At 36.4% G+C, this 12,835-nt stretch overlaps 2 long non-coding RNA genes across 4 annotated transcripts in view; one reads left to right on the plus strand and one right to left on the minus strand.

Annotated features, from left to right (window-relative positions):
- Window positions 1–12,835, plus strand: part of LOC141279165 (uncharacterized) — a 205,327-nt gene that overhangs the window by 45,763 nt on the left and 146,729 nt on the right. For all 3 annotated transcript variants that reach the window (XR_012333044.1, XR_012333046.1, XR_012333043.1), the window contains one exon: window positions 7,075–7,128. This is a non-coding gene — a long non-coding RNA (uncharacterized lncRNA). The remainder of the gene's footprint in view (window positions 1–7,074; window positions 7,129–12,835) is intronic.
- LOC109549361 (uncharacterized) overlaps window positions 1–12,835 on the minus strand; it is a 61,121-nt gene that overhangs the window by 45,630 nt on the left and 2,656 nt on the right. The window lies entirely within an intron of this gene.

The raw sequence follows: 12,835 nt of genomic DNA on the forward strand, positions 1-12,835 counted from the left end.
TATATCTAAATAAATCTATTTTAAAAATACATATGGACAATTCAAGTATGTAGGAATCACAGCTGGATAGCAAAATATCCCATTTGGTACACTGATTGTGCTACATAATAGAGTAATACAGAGTAGCATGAACCCCTCTCCTGATGGGTGCAGATTATACAAAGCCAATAGAATTCTTCCCTTCAGGGCCAGTTCTATTCATAAGCAGAGCAAGAACCTTGGGTTTAAGAGGTATTCAAAGCCCATTTGCTCAGATTTTCTCCTTAGCTTGTTGCTTCAGGGTCTGAAATGCCTTTTATAGGTCATCCCGTGGTATTAGTCATGAATGACCTTATTCAAATAGAAACACTGTATGTGGAAATGCATAGTACATTAACTTATTAACACTAATAAGAATAAGCTTATGAACTAACTTAGCCAGGCGTTTCAGTAAGGCCCTAAAGGAATGAAATGTTAATCAAAATCGAAGGGAAGAGAAAAAGATTTGGTACCTGGCACACTGCCCCAAGTAGGAATTTCAGAAGTAAAATCTGAGAAACATAGATGCAAAATGTGTCATGGCACTAAATACTAATGTTTTGGTATATCATAATTTACCCACCTTGCCTTACCTTTCCTGCCATGTAAATCAACTTTGGCCATATAGGCTAGATTTATACAATTTTACTCTTTGGTTCTTTAAGCTTTAGTAGGTAAGTGGTAAATCTAGGATTATAAATCATAATCCTTGGCAGTGAAAAGCCACTGAAGTATTTTTAAGAAAGGGAGTGTCATGATCAGGTGTTTTAGAAATATCTGGCTGCAACGTGAACAGGTGTGGAAACAAGACTGGATGTAGGGAGGTAGTGTAGGGATCATCAACCCACCAAAATGGTATGCGGATTACTTCAAAATGAAAACGTCTGCAGAAAGTAATCTTATCAGGACTTCCCTTATCTGACTAAAGCAGGGCTTTATGAGAGTCAGCTGCCCCAAACCCAGTCTCTGGGGAAGCCTCTAGTCAGGAAGGTGACTGGCCTTAGGCATTGGGACATTCCAGAAAACTGTATGCACAAGCCTCATCAGAACCTTCCATCCTTTGAATTCCTAAACTCATCCACCCCCCTTCATTAAGCTTGTATATAAACCCTTACTCCTAGCTGGTTGGGGAGCCACTTCATACGGGGTCCTCTCACTTGTATGTGAAAATTAACTTTTCTCCTGTTAATCCATCTGTCATCAATTAACTTGTAGGCTCCCAACCACTTGGACTTAAGTTGGTAGAGGATAAGTTTCTCCTCCCAACAATGGATTAGGAGGCTGTTGAACTAATACTGGTGAAAAGACAATGCTGTGTTGGATAAGGGTAGCAGTAGAAGTAAGAGAGATGTTTCCAGCAGAATCAACAGGGCTTGGGATTTGGTTATGGTCAGGAGGGAATAGGAAGAACATGGGAATGAATCCTAGGTTTCTTCCCAGGGCCCTTCAAAAACTTAATACCTTGCTGGCTGAATGGCCTTTAAAATGTAGAGTGTGCTACAAAACTTGTGTGTGTGGGGGTGGTTGGGCAGCTCAAAGGCAGGTAACAGAATTCCTCATGGAGGGTTCCCTGGTGGCGCAGTGGTTAAGAATCCGCCTGCCAATGCAGGGGACACAGGTTCAATCCCTGGTCCGGGAAGATTCCACATGCCGCGGAGCAACTAAGCCCATTCTCCACAACTACTGAGCCTGCTCTCTAGAGCCCGCTGGGCCACAACTGCTGAGCCCGCATGCCACAACTATTGAAGCCTGCATGCCTAAAGCCCGTGACCCGCAACAAGAGAAGCCACTGCAATGAGAAGCCCGTGCACTGCAACGAAGAGTAGCCCCCGCTCACCACAGCTAGAGAAAACCTGTACGCAGCAACGAAGACCCAACGCAGCCAAAAATAAATAAATAAAATAAATAAATGTATTTTAAAAAAAAGGAATTCCTCATGGAGAAAAATGTCTTATTTAGCAAAAGCATTTTGGTGAGCCATCTTTGATTCTGCATTTGGGGCTTGTCTAAAATGAGCTAAAAATTGGACAAAGAAAACATCGCCTGCATAATAAAGTAAGAAGAATGTTTTGCTTTAGCCAGAGATGGATGAATCAAGTGTTCCAAAACCAGGAAAAGCAATGGAGGATAATAGGAGGTAGGGAAGATGGCTGCAAGACATTAGGAGCTAGGTCCTGAGAAAAGGTGCTGGTTAGTGGCAAATACTGCCAGTGAACAGAGATGTCTGATGTTCAGTTTCACATTATTTGCCATGCTGTGCTGTGATATAATACCCTCGTATCCCAAGATATCCACCCAAACCTTTAACCCAACTGCCTGGTGTGATTGTGTTTCAGGGAAATAAATGAAAACACATGTTTTACATTTGTGTTTATGCAAAATGGATAGAAGAGGATAGCCATAGGAGGAAGGATGTGAAAGAGATAATTCAGCATTAGTAGGAACTGAAAATAAAGAGTAAAGTGGGAAGGATGAACCCCCTGACCTTTGCCACATCTAATGGGAAGTAGGGTGGGAAGCAGGGGTGGCAGCAAAACAAAAAAAAGAAGAAAATTATGTTTCACACTATATGTGAGACCCAGAGAAGGGGCAAAAGCGGGACCATTTCCAGTTAGCTATTGTAGGCAACTGAGCAAAGGGGGTGACTAGGGCCACCAGGCTGCTGATACATGGATAAATAGCTAAATGAGAACCTTTTAAATTATCTTTTTAGAAATCTAACTTCTAAATTTCCTCATTCTTCATTTCTATGCAAAAATAAAAGTACTTATCTATTTGTGAATGTAGGTTATCTTGGACACACAACTAATGGTTCCGAGTATTAAAAGAGCTGTTATCTATATAACATATGAGACGTACCAATTAGGTGGAACAGCTGAGTGTTGGAACACAAAAGATAATATTGTCTGGAGTAGAAAATAATATTGGACAGTTTTTAATCTTATGACTCAGTGCTTCAGCGAGATATAGGTTTTTCTTAATGAATACTTTTGAACCAATGAAAATGTCTAAATTCCAGTATAAAACTAGTGCCTTCTTACCTGGAATATCTACTAAGTCAGTGAAATGTATTTTGAAGAAAAATATATTGAATGTCTTATATAATGTTTTAAAGTTTATTTTCTTATTGTTTCAATTATTCTCTGGAGAGGCCTTCTTGAAGCAAGGCAGTTTAGAAAAATATTATGTACCTGGGAATTATCCTCACAAGTTAATCTTTTAAAAATCATGTCCTTCATTCATGATTTTCTTTTGGCTGCGTTGGGTCTTCGTTGCTGTGCATGGGCCTTCTCTAGTTGCCGCGAGCAGGGGCTACTCTTCATTGCGGTGCGCAGGCTTCTCATCGCGGTGGCTTCTCTTTGCAGAGCACGGGCTCTAGGCGTGTGGGCTTCAGTAGATGTGGCACGTGGGCTCAGTAGTTGTGGCTTGTGGGCTCTAGAGTGCAGGCTCAGTAGTTGTGGCGCACAGGCTTAGCTGCTCCGCAGCATGTGGGATCTTCCTGGACCAGGGCTTGAACCCGTGTCCCCTGCATTGGCAGGCGGATTCTTAACCACTGTTCCACCAGGAAAGTCCCTCATTCATGATTTTCATGGAGACATTATTGCACTTAACAAATTACTGGCTCTCTCTGTTGTTTCCATCAGGAACTCTAATGAAAAATAGATTGTTTTCTCCTCCTGTTGAGATCAGTGCAATCTGTAGTAGAGTACTTTTCATTTTCAAAGAAGATCTAATAGAATATACTGAAAACACACTGGAAAATGAGGGTTTTTTAAATTTGAAAGTCACAGGTTCTTGAATCTCTGAGTTTGTATATTCTACCAATAAAAGGTATAAAACTATTTACATTATTTTGATTCTGTAATATGGATCAATTTTTAAACTTTGAATAAATCAGGTTTTATAAATTCTGTGGAAAATTTTTAATTAAATTTATTTACTTTTTCAGCAGTGATAGAAAAATAAAAACATAAGCATTGTAGTTGGTCACCGGCTCTTCTTGCAGCTATTATCTCTCCATGCACAATTATTTGCAGTGTTTGGTAACACTCAATGGTGTCACTGAGCTAACCTAACTTTAATCAGCCTGACATACTAAGCAGGTAACAGTTAAAATGAAGTATTTTTTAATCTTTGAAAGATTTAACTTGTCGCCAAGGCTGGTTCCTAACATCATCTAATAGAACAGCTATGCTCCTAGATCTTTCACATGAAACCAAGTCTACTTTGGCACTTCGGCAGTAGGCTGTCCACAACTTTTAAGTAAGATTCACTGTCTCTAAGATTTGTGATGGCAGAAAATTTTTGCAATAGCTCCACAAAATGGGAAGTGGACAGAATGTTTCTGTTTTTGGAAATAACAATTCAGGAAATGAAACATAACTAGTCCTTTTATTTTAGCTCTTTTCCCCAGTATGTTAATTAAATTGTGTAACCAAAATTGGATATTTTATTATTATTATTAGAGCTCTCCAGTAATTTTCTCATAGTTTTAGTTTTCTCTGCCATTTGAGGAAATCTCAAGAAGAGCAATAGGAGGTTTGTTAATAACATATTCTTCTCCCCTCTGACCCTCAGTGCCATAGATAAAGAGTTGGATTCTAAAAGTCTATTTGCATGTATGGAATGGAATCATTAAAAGTAAATTTTTAGCGTATTTTCTATCTGGAGTAAAAGTATTTTGAACTTTTTTGGAGGATTTCAGCAAAGGAGTATTAGAAAGAAATATTGGCCATTTGCAGGAGTAAGCACATTTATCACAAAACTTGGGGGGAAAAATGAAAAGTTATATTTTATTAATTAGAAGGAAGATGTCAATACTAATGTGAACTATTAAATTCAGTTAGCTGTTATTTCCTAAGGAACTAACACATGATATGTTATTCAGTATTCTAAAATACAACAGGTTTCAAGTCTTGAAATTAGTCAAAAATGGGAAAAATAAAAGATTGTAGCTTAAAATCTCTCACCCCTTCAGCTTCTAAAACCTTGTGCAAAACTTTACCCAGACAATTAACATACCTAATAAAGTTCTGAGTCTCCAACTTCAGCCATTTGCAGCATTTGTAGGAGTGAGAGAAATGAGAAAAAATTCCTCACGCGTTTCCCTCCCACTGTCCTTTCTTCGTGATAAAGGTCACAATTTTGCTTTATGATAGATTGGGTTATAGACTGTTGGAGCTAAAAGAGACTCTTTCAGTCATCTAGATTCACGTTCTTATTTTATACAGAAGAGGAAACTGAGACCCAGAGAATTTAAATGACTTGCCCAAGGTCACAAAGCTAAAAATAATGGGATAAGAGCTAGAAAATATAGAGCAGGGAAGAGTTTTCCCCGTAAATTATTTTTTGTGGTTGTTAGTTCAAATACGTTAGCCCTGTAAGAGATTAATTCAGGTGAGCCTGCTAAAAATACTTATTGTTTCTCAAGATAACAGAGATAGAAAAAAAATACTGAGAGGAATGAAAAGGGAAGTGGTCCATAGAACAAGTGAGACACAGCATATGTGCTTTGGTTTTAAGCCTTTGGGCCAAAATCACACTTACAATCTTAGTAACCAAAAAGAATCTTGTTCCTGGAATGCTTGTAGAGACCTGAATTACTCATAAGCTTCTTAGGAAAGAATTCACCCTTTGTTTGATATTGCAATGATTCTTGATCAGAAAGGCAAGCAAGCCTCTTTTATTGTTATAAGCCTAGTCATACTGCAATTGCCAGTGTAACGATTTCCTTGGAAAACTTTTGACTAAAGAACCATCTGTTTTGAATGATTTTAGTATGGATTAGATGATCCCATGAGGTGTCTCCCTGCTCTACCATTCTTTCCCTATTGGTGCCAGGACAACAAACCTCACATACTTGTATCGGGAGTTAGAGTAGCCAGAAATGATAGAATTTCTAGTTGTAGACTTACTCAACTGAGGAAATAACCATGGAAAGTTTATTCCAGAGTATTGCCAGAGTCATTATTCTAAAAGGTTTAACTGAGGAGGGCTCAAATGCCAATATTCAGGACAAAACAACTCCAATGAAGTCAGTGGCTTTGGAACAAATATTTGGACCATTTGATAACTTAAGTGACAAGTCTAGCTTCTGGTTTTCCTTCTACTCAATTCCTTCTCCCCTCATTCCCCCAAAGTAAATCTGTTACTGCCAGAGGATAAAAATTCTTTTCTAATCTACTTTCACAGGTAGGAGACTGACCAAAAGCTCCATGGGGTCTTAATTAAAGTTTTCCATTTTGCTAAAAGATAAGAAAGAAGCACTCTACCTTTATTTCTGAAGTCTCTAGGAACAACTTTAGCCTGATATTGTATTAAAATACAATATTCAAAATAATATCTGGCAATTTTCTTGACATTCCAGAGGCATACTTGAAATAAGTGATGCCAAAAGGAGCTAAAAGTGGTGAAGGAAATTACAGAAGTGTTTGACTATCATCCAAAAGTTTCTAACAGAGGAAAATTTCCATCCACCCCACAATCATCTTAAGGCTTTGTACCAAAGAATGCTAAAGATTTTAACTGGCTGGCAAAATACATAGCAGGTGGCAAAATATTTTTGACTTGGTAGCTAAAACATTTTCTTTTTCTTTACATACTTGACCATTTTATAAATAACAATAATTAGAAAACAATAAAAAAAATCAGGAATAGGAAACTATATTCAATATCCTGTGATAAACCATAATGGAAAAGAATATGAAAAAGAATGTGTGTGTGTGTGTGTATATATATATATATATATATATATATATAACTGAATCATTTAGCTGTATAGCAGAAATTAACACAACATTGTAAATCAACTATACTTGAATAAAATAAAATTTTAAAAAATCAGGAATAATTTATATATGATGAAGTCCTCTATTTGAAAACAGCAAGGTTCTTCAATCTTTTATAGCAAATAGAAACTCTTCAGTGCTCAAGTATTTGATTCTCTGGTCTCCCCTTGTGTCTCCCTGCCCCCACTGAAATACTGTGAACAACCTTTCATGCTTATTCTTATGAATCAACATGAAATTTGACAACACTTTCCCTTCCTCATTTCAGATATGACTCATTGCTCTTGGTGTAATCCCCAAGGACCAGAAGCTCTACTTTAAAGTAAGTAACAAAAGAAGCACCTTTAATTCAACCTGGTTTACCCAGAGAACTCTAATGGTTATTATTCACTGCCTTCTTAAGTGTGCATTATAAAGCTGAGTGCTTGAAGTGTCCTCTCTCCAGCTTTCCCTGGGGAAACCAATGCAGAAAAGCTGGAGAGGTAACCTGGCTGATAAGTCTTAGACTTGAAGTTTATCAGCAGTTCTACTTAACCATCCATTATCTCTAGGATGCTATTGGATTTTAGCTTTGGGAGCATTTAATTTATTTTCAAGATTTTGGATCATCTTCCCTTCAGACCACTCTGACTTTGCATACAAAAAGTAATAGATATGAGCTTCTTAAAAGCCTTTCTAATTTAAAGCTTGACCCCTTTTCTGCTGTGTGATAACCACTACCCCACCCTCCAGTCTCTCTCAGACTTAGAAAGTGCTGTGGAGCTCAATTCACTACAGAAATCTTAAATCATCTAGAAAAGCCTGTGGTCTTTCAAACAATACTCAAATAAGAAGGAAAAAATAATATGGCGCTCTAAGTAAAATTCTACTCACCCTTACTTGAAAATAGGAAAAACTAAATAAAAAGCTGAGGCCCCTTTACTTTTCCAAATCCTAGAAACATCTAGTGCTGAGAGAAATTGTTTCTTGGTTTAGAAGATGAGAAGAATTGAAGTTAAACAATGATCCTTTTTCCATTTCTTTAAAAAAAAAAAAAAAGGCCGGCAGAGGCAAAAGCTCTGTTGGACAAATTGTTTCAGCAGATGTTCATTGTCCCAGGGAGAAAACAGCCCCTACTTTGCAGCTTAGCACTTGCAAATTTAGAAACTTAAATATTTTTAACTTGAAATGGTCCATGTGGTATGAGTGAGTTGTAAGTATTAAAATCATTCCTATGAGCAAGTGGTTACATTTTACTATTAGGTCCATAGAATGCTGACAACTGGTGTTATATCATGATATGGTGATGCAACAATTGTCACCCACCTGCACTTCCAAGCTTCTATAGTTTTTCCCCCCAATCATTTACAATAGCACCCTGGAAGAATATTAATAATTATACTAACATTTAGAGAGTACTTATGATGTATTAGTTACTCATAATTATCCTATGATATAAGTACTGTTAGGATGCCTATTTTAAAATGTGGAAACCAAGACTCACAAAGATTAACTTATCTAAATCACAGAGCCAAGAAGTGGTGGCGATGGCATTCGAATGTAGGCGGCTTGACTCTAAGACAGGGGTAGTCAAACTTTTTCTGTAAAGGGCCAGATAATAAATATTGTAGGCTTTTCAAGCCATAACACCTATGTTGCAACTACTAAACTCTGTCTTTGCAGAATAGCAGCCTAAGACAACATGTAAATGAGTGAGCATGGGTTATTCCAAGAAAACTTTATTTATGGACCCTAAAATTTGAATTTCATATAATTTTCATGTGTCACAAAGTATTATCCTTCTTTGAATTTTTTTTCAACTGTTTAAAAATGTAAAAACAATTCTTACCCTGTGGGCTGTACAAAACCACAAGACAGTCTGGATTTGGCCCACAGACTAGTTTGTTGATCCGTGCATAAAGCTCTTAAGGACTATTTTTCTAGTAGTGTCTTTTTATAATTTTTTAAAAACATCTAATAGAACTATATTTACATTCTAGCATTATCAAGTTATGTCAGACTTTATCATATAAAATTATATTTTGGGAAATAAGATTTTCTTTTATATTATATGTATTAGATTGGAACATAAGAAATTTGCCAGTATTAGACTGTTTGACCTATAAAAGTGACAATTTTATATGTTTCAGCATAATATTTATAAATGTCTGTTGTCTTAGGAGGTAACTCTTATTTTATTAGAACAATAAAGCGTAGGCTAGTGACCAGGAAAACATAAACAATTCAAGCATCAGATGTGTGACAAACTAGATGATTGTTAAGGTTCCTTTAGAATCTTTTCTATGAATTGAATTATGATAGTCTAGGAGTTGCAAAGAAAGGGGAACATCATATTACCAAATAGTTTCTCTGTGACAAGTACTAAACTGTAATATCTCACTTAGTTTCCATAATGACACTACAAGATAAGTGTTTTTACTGAGTTTATGGTTGAGACAATCTAGGTTCTTGCCCGCATTCAGCGCACTTATAGATGGCAAAGCCTGGACTTGGACAAAGATGAAAAGAGGCCTTTTTGTTTCACTCACACAACAAAGGTAATTTCGCTGTAATCTGTCAGTACCACTAAGACTTTTGAGATTAAAATTTTTTTTTAATTTTTTTCAAATTTATTGCTAGAAAACTAGTTGTAAGGCATAATATTAGAATTTCTCTCATTTTCAGTAAACTCCAGAAAATATACTCACATAATTTTTAAACATTTTTTGTAGCTACATTTATATTGTTTCTTTGGAATTTTTTTATACTAATAACCTCCTACTTAGGTATGATCTCTATTTTTAAATAGAAGAGCAGAAGAAGGTGAGAATCATAGCTTTTGGTAAACAGAAATTTCATAAGCTAACTGATTACTTAAAACTGATAACTTTACAAAGTCTGAGAATTTTAGAGCATCAAATCCCTTTTTTCACATTTTAACATATTAGCAGAACTTTTAACTCCTATATATACTAAGAAAACAATTCTGCGTACACTAAAAAAAAAAGCATTCGGGAAGGAAAGAAACTACAAAGTAAAATCAAAAGAAATATCTGGATCAGAATATTAAAATTATAATACCTAGCTTCATTTATGCTTCTCATTCCTTATCCAAAGAAGAAACCAATAAGTTCATCAGTGGCTATTGAGGAATAAACTATGACATAGGTAAGAAATTCTGAAGAATTCACCAGGTATAGAAATATCTACCCAAGAAAATGAATTACTCTGAGCTATGGTTACACTGGAAAGATACATTATAGCTCTTTATCTTTTATCCTTTTTTTTCTTTTCTTTTCCCTTTTTTCTTGGCATAGCAAATAAAATAAATTTCAGGCCTGACTAGCCTCTTTCCACTCACAATTTTCCATCTTTACTTTTATGCCTTTTTTTCCTAAATGCCAGATTGACTTTTCTTACTAACATTATTTCAACTCATCAAACATTATATTTCCCTTCATTCAAAATTTACTTCAAAAGTCAGTCTTCTCTAGAATATACATCAAGCAAGTTGAAAACAGAGATATCTGCCAGAAAGTGAAATTCAAAAATTAATGAAAAGGTTCTTGGCAGTCCCCAAGAAGCAGAGGGTTTACATGGAAAAAAAAAAAAAGTATGACCAAACTTTTGCAACTATTTATATAGTTATAATGCATCAGATTCTGTTATTTTGTTTTGAACATGTAATAGACCAGGATCAAAAATGGTTGAAGAAAGGGGGATTTTGGATCTTCTGATTTCCACTAGAATGTAATCACAACAAAAATGGGATTTTTATTTTATTCATTACTGAATTCCTAACTAAAACAGTTTCTGGAACATGATAGGTGCTCAATAAATATCTATAGAATGAATGAATGGTTATTAAAGAGTGACTTTGGACATGAAATCAGGAGCACAACAGTTAAACAGATGATATTATTGTCTTGCCTTAATGAGTCCCTCTTTATTCACAAGTAGAAGCAATGAGGGAAATATTGTACAAGTCATTCAGACAAAGCACTATTTAGTAATATGGACGTGACATGAGTTTAAAGATAATGTGACCATTGTCATATTTATTATGGTAATAATCAAGGAAGGGAAAACTGGACAATCCAGTTAGATCATGATTCCTAGACTTTATATAGGCAGATTCCAGAAGGTTCAATTAAAAATTAGGTGTGATCCTGTAGGCCAATATTATAAATAAAAGGAATGAAGGCACATGAGATTTCAGATTTTTGAAAACAAAAACTCTAACCCATAATCATGTATTTAGCCAGTCTCAGTCTCAGCATTATTGACGTTTGGAATCTGATACTTCTTTGTTCTAGGGAGTACCCTGTACATTGTGAGACATTTAGCAGCAACCCTGGCCTCTACCCACTAGATGTTGGGAGTACCACACCCCCTCTGTTGTGCAACCAAAAAATATCTTCAGACATTGCCAAATTGAGAATAACTGCTCAAAAGGAAGGAAGAAAAGATAGACAGTATTCTCAGGTTTTAGAAATACTTATAAGCACACCCAGAGATGAATGGGTAAACCAAATATGGTTTATGACTGCTTCAACCAATAGAGGACAGTGGATATGATTTTGGAGGCTAGCTGTAAAGGCCATGCAGCATGTGCCTTGCTTGTTGGAACACTTGCTCTTGGAGCCCTGAGTTGCCACATAGGAGGTCTAATTACTCTGAGGCCACCACGCTGTGAGGGAGCTCCAGTCACTTGGAGAGATTGCTTGTAGGCACCCTGGTTAACAGTGCCAGCTGAGTCTGTAGCCTGGGTGCCAGACAGGGAGTGAAGAGTCTTCAGATGTGTCAGGCTCCGGCCATTCAAGTCACATGCTGCCAATCAGTTCTTCACAGCTGGAGCTCCAGACATCAATGACCAGAGAGATAAGTTGCCTCCATCCCCTGCACTGTGCCCTACACAAATTCTTTTTTCTTTTTTTTTTTTTTGGTATGTGGGCCTCTTTGGAGCACAGGCTCCGGACACGCAGGCCCAGCGGCCATGGCTCACGGGCCCAGCCGCTCCGCGGCACGTGGGATCCTCCCGGACCAGGGCACGAACCCGCGTACCCTGCATCGGCGGGCGGACTCTCAACCACTGCGCCACCAGGGAAGCCCCGCTAACCAAATTCTTGACCCACAGAATCTGTGAGTGTGATAAAATAGATGTTGTTTTGTGCTGCTAAGTTCTGGGCTATAGATAACTGGAACAATCAGCTATTCTGTTCCCCTTCTCAGAGACAACCACCATTACCAGTTTCTTGTGTGTTCTATCAAAGGTACTTTATGAATGTAAAATCACATATTTAAATTATATTTTTAGTATAAATGGTTGTACACCACATACTTGTTCTGCACTTTGATTTTTTTCATTTAACGGCATATCTTGAAGATTCTTCAACTACACATATAGAGTTTCTTCATTCCTTTATAGGGATGCATACTATTTTATTATATAAATACTTCATAATTTAAATAATGAGTTTTCTATTGATGGACATTTAAATTGTTTTCAATCCTTTAGTTTTATAAACAGGTAGCAATTGCTGGAGTGACATTTGTAATTTTTGTGACATTGACTGATTGCTCTCCATGGGGGTTATTCTGTTTTCCTCTCCTAATAGTTTCCTCAAAAATACCTTGTTTTGTCAAACTTTGTTTTAAATCTCTGCCAAATAAATTGATAAGAATGAAAAAAAAACCAGAAAGAAATACTTAAAAGCAAACGTGGAAAAAGGAACTTATAAGAGTGATTCAAAAATCATATCACTGCAGTTGAGAAGTTTAAAATCCTTGTTTAAAAAAAAATTAAGAGCAAAAAAAAGGAATGTCTCCTTTGGCTTATCAGAACAAGATAAAGTTTGGTGCTGATTTTGTATAGATAAATAATAGGACCATTAAAATTACTGAAATATTTTGCATAATCTTCTCCGTTTAGACAATCTTCTACTATTACAAAGACCATTTTTAGGTAACAGTAAGAAAGCACTGTATTACTTTATACATTATTCTGGATTTCTAAAGTTAGGTAAATTTCATATCAAAAGAGTATGGGA

This window comes from Tursiops truncatus, chromosome 7 (assembly GCF_011762595.2).
Source record: "Tursiops truncatus isolate mTurTru1 chromosome 7, mTurTru1.mat.Y, whole genome shotgun sequence".
Taxonomy (NCBI): Eukaryota; Metazoa; Chordata; class Mammalia; order Artiodactyla; family Delphinidae; genus Tursiops; species Tursiops truncatus.